We start from the raw sequence: 6,491 nt of genomic DNA on the forward strand, positions 1-6,491 counted from the left end.
CAGGAGAGAATGTTTCAACAAAATCAACACTCTCCTTTTGATTGTAACCTTTAGCAACAAGACTTACTTTAAAACACTCAACTGTACCATCAGATCTATATTTAACTCGAAATACCCATTTACATCCAATGTGAGTCACTCCTTGAGGAAAAGACACTACAACCCAAATACTATTGTTTTCTAAGGCTTGAATTTCCTCTTTCATGACTTTAATCCAAACCGGGTTTAAAATGAGTTCAGAATAAGATTGTGGTTCAACAATGGATAAAGTGGTAGTAAGAAAATGTTGAGTACGAACAGGTAAATGATCATAAGAAATGTTATGAATAAAAGGGTACTTACAAGTGAAAAAAGAGGAAGAAGACTGATTGGAACACATATAATCTTGTAGCCATGTTGGAGGTCCAGATGCTCGAGAAAACTTACGCAAAGGAATATTTGAAGGATCAGATGATTCAGGTAAAACTGGTGACAAAGAATTTCTAGGGGATACAGGAGGTTGAGACAAAACCAAGAACTCAAAATCATCCTCATAAGACTGAGCATTGAAAAAAGAATCAAATTGTTGAGGGAAACTAAAAGGAAAAATAGACTCATGGAAAACAACATCACGATTGACAAAAAAACTTTTTTTCAATATCAAAGAAGAGGTAGCCCTTTTGAGTGGATGAATAGCCAAAAAATACTGAAGGAATAACTCTCGAAGCAAACTTATCAGTTAAATGTGTCCAAGTTACATAAGCAAGACACCCAAACACGCGAATATGAGACAAGGAAGGGGGCTTTTATACAATAATTCAAAAGGAGTAAGCCAAGACAAAACAGAGGAATGCAACCTATTTATCAAATAACAGGAAGCAATAACACATTCATCCCAAAATTTCAAAGGAATTTTAGAATGAAAACGTAGGGCACGAGCAACCTCAAGTAAATGTCTATGCTTACGCTCAGCTACCCCATTTTACTGAGGACTACGAACACAACTAGATTGGTGAATTATGCTAAGATAGGAAAACAAAGGAGAACATACTGAATTGAAGAATTCTGACCCATGTCACTATGAATTATTTTAACAGAAGTAGAGAATTGATTTTGAATCATCAGAAATAGGGCTTTTAAATGAATAACAACATCACTCTTTAGCCTTAACAAAAAAAACCCAAGTCATACAACTGAAATCATCGACAATAGTAACAAAGTAACGATGTCCACTATGATTAGAAACTCCATAAGGACCCCAAAGATCAATATAAAGTAATTGAAAAGGATTGTTTGTTCTAAAGGTACTTAAAGGAAATGGCAATCGTGTTTGTCGAGCCATAGGACAGACTGAAAAGTGTTGCACATCACTAAGATTAAATTTAACAGACTGAAGAATAGGTAACTTGTGTATTTTATTAATGGCAACATGCCCAAGTCTAGCATACCAAAGTTCAGTAACAATAGGAGAATGATGATCAACATGTTTACAAATAGAAGAATATGAAAAAGAAGAAACATCAATGGGAGATGAACTCAAACTCGAGGATGCAAAAGAAGACTCAAGCAAGTAAAGGCTTCCACGTTCCTTACCAATCCCCTTGATCTTTCCACTGGAGATGTCCTGCAGGATACAAAATGCAGGATAAAACAAAACAACACAATGAAGCTCATTGGTCAGTTTAGTGATAGATAAAAGATTATTTTTGAATTCAGGGACAAACAAAACATCATGAATTATATGATCATTACTAAGAATGTAAGACCCAGTATAGTAATGAGGGGTTTATTACCATTTGGGAGATGAACAAACCGGTTCTTGGAAGCATATGCAATAGGATTAGTCAAACAAGAGAATTCAAAAGTAATATGATCAGTAGCACAAGTGTCCAAGATCCAATTTATAGAAGAAACAACACTTGAATCTCGTCCCATAAGATTAACAGATGACTCAGAGGCAGGAGCTTGGTGCAACAAAGTCAAAATATAATTGTAATGTTCTTGAGTAAAGACTAGGGCAGAAGATACATAAGATGAAATGGGAGCTGAAGTAGTGACCGGATCTTCAAGTTGAACAGTAAGAGTAGCTGAAACATCCTTCTTTCGAGTGATTTGAAGTCAGCAGGAAAATTATTCAATCTATAGCATTGTTCCTTTTTGTGACCTTTAATCTGACAATGGTCACAAGTGCCATTGAATCAACGTCGACCCATACTGCTAGGATATGCAGAAGAATTAGAATAAAAAATAGCATAATCAATGATTGAAGGTATACTGGTGGAATGAGATCGCTGAGACTCCTCTTGAACCAACATTGAGTAAAACTGATTAACAGATGATAATGGCTGCATCAGAAGAATTTGACTACGCACAACAAAGTACGATTTATTTAAACCCATCAAGAACTGGAAAAGACATTGTTGAAGAGCATTAGTAGTATTTTGCTGAGCATTGGCACAATCACACGAAGGAAGAGGCACCAAAGCGCCATATTCATCCCATAGAAGCTTCAATTTGGTGAAATATGACGAGATTGAGAATCGCATTGAATGAGGGTTACAATTTCTCGGTGTAGAAAATAAGAACCATCAACCTTATCAAATCTTTCTTTCAAATCAGGCCACACAAGAGCAACACTAGAAGAGAAAACAATACTTGCTGAAAGATCCTTGCTAACCGAATTGATAAACCAGGAAAGCACAATTGCATTGCAACGATCCCATTGCGGTTGAAGCTTCTCTACAAAATCAGACAGACTACAAACCCCATCAATAAACCCTAGTTTGTTCTTCGCAAGGAGAAAAATACGCATAGACCTACTCCAAACCCTGTAATCATGAACGCCGATGAGCTGATGAGAAATAAGAATAGCACCGGTGTATCGGACGGATGCGTGAAATCGATATCCGAAATGTCTTGTGGAGGCATCGCAAAGAGGAATTAAAACAAGAAAGAACACAGAGAAGTAGAACTGGAATTGGGAATTTTCCACGAGAAACGAAAACGAGAGACGGAAACGAGGGCTGGATTGGATTAGTGTGAAAGAAACCCAATAACCCAAGAGCCCAGAAATATACCATCTGATACCATGTTAAAATATAGACCCAAGAAATACTGAAAAATATTTCATTCTCATATATTCATAAACTTACAAACTGATGTATTTATACAATAGCTAGATGTCTAACTAACATATAAACTAACCAAACCAACTAACTAACTTTCTAACAGAATAACCTCCTACAACTATTTTCTACATGAAACAAAACTGTGTCCTTAAGACGCGGAGTATCGTCTTCATTATACGTGTCTACTTCCGGATAGGTTCGCATCGTAGGTTGTAGGCGGGCATATGGAGTATCGACAACATCAGATATACCGTCAAGAATCAACAAGCGGCGCGTGGTAGGAGACAAAGGCGGACATCCCAAAACCCGGTTTAGTATTTATATTTATATTCATGGGGAAAACGAAGAAGAAGAAGAAGAAGAAGAGGAGATGACTGCAGTCTTCATTAGGGTTTATAAGATTTGCCTCTCATCTTCTCTTTCCTTTAGATATTAAACAGAGCATTAACCAGTTTGACTATTGAATATTGATTTCTCTCTCAGCTTGCAGAACTAAGAAAGGAGCTAATTTTATATATAGTTTATGTCCTTTTACTTATCGTACAGATCCAGCAGTTAATTCTTCAAAAAAAAAAATCCCAACAGTGAAAAAGAGAAGGATCTGATAGCCTGTATCTATCCAACTGTTCAAAAACATTGACCTTTTCTTACTGTCATTTTTTTTGGAAAAAAGGTTTTACCTTTTTCTTTTATTTTCTTTTTTTTTCAATCCCCGTGCTGGGTTTGGATTGTTTTTCTTTGTTCTTCACTGGGTTTTTGTTTAAGCGCATTTACTCTTTACAGCCTCTTTCTTTTCTTTACTTGCACTGGAACTAAGAGAGAGGGAGGGATGAACTGTGGATTTTCATTCTTTTACGTTTTTTTTCCTTCATATTTGTCAGTGCATCTATGGCGTTTTCAGGGATTTCTCAGGCTGGGACGCTGGATTTAGGTGCAGACGTAAAAAAGGTGTGAACTCTTTGATTATATATTATTATATTATAAGATAAAAATGGTGTGAACTCTTTGATTATATATTATTATATTATAAGAAAAAAATGGTGTGAACTCTTTGATTATATATTATTATATTATAAGATAAAAAGTTCGTCTCTTTGTTCTGTTGCTCCACTGTTTTCTCTTTCCTAAACTGACTTTTTATTGAGAAAGAGAGGTATAATTTTTCATGCATGGGCGTTGACAGCCTTGCCATTCTCTATTTAAGAGGGGGAGTTTGTTTTGGTACAGAAAACAATGGATGGATATGAGAGTATGTCCAGCAGTGATAATTTTGAATTTGTTTCCGGTGACGATCAGGATGGCCTCCGCCGGACCGCCGAGAATAACTTGTTGAAGCAGGCCATGACTACTCCGGTATGCAACAGTTGTGGTGGTCCTGCAGTGCCTGGTGAAATATCTTATGAACAATACCAGTTGAGGATCGAGAATGATCGATTAAAAGACGAATTTAGCGGGATATGTGCTCTATCAAACAAGTTCTTAGGTAGTCCCGTTCCTTCTCAGGGCTTAAACTCCAATTTAGAGCTTGGAGTTGGAAGGAACTGTTTTAGTGGCCTGAAAAGTGCAGGCACTCCAATTTAGACGGCTTAAACTGGTTTACGTTCGTGGCTCGGCTCTTGTAGAGGCACTGATGGATGCGGTAAGCCATCAACCCGACTTGTTGCAGGGTCCGATTTTATTGATTAAATCTTCAGATCAAGTATTTGAATTGTTGTTTAACAAGTTCTTTTTATGTTACTTTATATGAATAGAATTGTTGGTCGGAAATGTTTCCATGCATGATTTCTACAGCAGCAACCATTGATGTGCTATGCGGTGGTACGGGTGGAACCAGAGACAATGAGTTACTTGTATGCTTTTTCTCAACCATCTGTCTTTGCTTCTTTTGCTGCTTAGCTCCAACTCGACGAAAATCTTACTCTGCAGATGGATTCTGAATTTCAAGTGCTTTCGCCTTTGGTTCCTGTCCGTCGAGTGAGATTCATTCGGTTCTGCAAGCAGCATTCCGAGGGTGTATGGGCCGTGATCGATGTTTCAAACGATGTTAGCCAAGGCGCTGCAGATACGCAGATGTTTCCAAACTGCAGGAAACTTCCCTCTGGCTGTCTTATCCAAGATGTGGATAATAAGTGCTCCAAGGTGATTGCTCTGATCTTATTTCTGCTTTCCTGCAGTGGTGTTCTGAAGTTCCATTGATATCCTTAAAAATATTTAAATAAAGGTTACATGGATCGAACACTCGGAATACAATGACGGTTCTGTACACCATCTGTTACGGCCATTACTCAGTTCTGGTTTCGGGTTCGGTGCGCACAGGTGGCTAGCAACTCTCCAAAGGCATTGTGACTACATGGCAATACTGATGTCCCGAGATGCCCCGGACGAAAATACTACAGGTTCTTTTAGCTTGTACATCACCCTTCCATCCTTAAAAAAATGGGTGTCTCCTTGCCTAATGCCACTACCTGTACCATAGGAATAACTCTCCTGATGGGAAGAAAAGCATGTTAAAGCTTGCGCGACGCATGACGGATAACTTCTGCGCCGGAGTTTGTGCTTCAAGCATTCATAAATGGGACAAGCTTAGTGTTGGTAATGTTGGTGAAGATGTAAGGGTCATTACACGGAAGAATTTAAATGATCCCGGTGAGCCACATGGTGTTGTATTGTGTGCTGCTACTTCTGTTTGGATGCCGATAACACGAGAACGCCTGTTTGATTTCTTGCGGGATGAACGGATGCGGAGCGAATGGGACATTTTGTCCCATGTTGGACCCATACAAGAGATGGTCCATATTGCCAAGGGCATGGAACATGGTAATTGCGTGTCTCTTCTCCGTGGCAGTATAAGTTTTCACTCTCGAGATTTTTCTCACTCGAATTATCTATTGGGGTGTGGTGTTCCCTTGCAGGCCATTAATGCAAATGAGAACAACATGCTAAATCGTATACTTCACCGAGTTATCGTGGCGGATGAAGCGACTCCAACGGACCTTTGGTGAAAAACGAGTTCGTTGGGAGGATAAGTGGTGGAAGCCTATTTACAGTTGGATTTCAGATTCAGGTGAACAACGTTCCCACTTCTAAACTAACGGTGGAATCAGTGGAAACTGTTAGCGAAATCATATTTAAAGAATTTGGAGTTAATTTTATAACAACAAAACAAAACAATAAGCAATCCCCAATAGATGGGTTGTGATCGGTTTATGATTTGAAAAGCTAATTTTATGACAACAAAACAATGTCATATTTAAAGAATTTCGGAGTTAATTTAGGAAATCATGGTAATTTTATGACATAATTAAATGAATTTTATAATCTATAGTGAAATCATGCTATATTCGCATTTGTATTATTTGTATGTTTCTTTTAATAATGACAAAT

General features: G+C 37.9%; 1 pseudogene; it reads left to right on the forward strand.

Moving 5' to 3' along the window:
- Positions 1-3,995: 3,995 nt before the first annotated feature.
- LOC120172159 lies at positions 3,996-6,306 on the forward strand (annotated as a pseudogene).
- Positions 6,307-6,491: the final 185 nt, after the last annotated feature.

This window comes from Hibiscus syriacus, unplaced genomic scaffold, assembly GCF_006381635.1.
Source record: "Hibiscus syriacus cultivar Baekdansim isolate YM2019G1 unplaced genomic scaffold, ASM638163v2 tig00111843_pilon, whole genome shotgun sequence".
Classification (NCBI taxonomy): Eukaryota; Viridiplantae; Streptophyta; class Magnoliopsida; order Malvales; family Malvaceae; genus Hibiscus; species Hibiscus syriacus.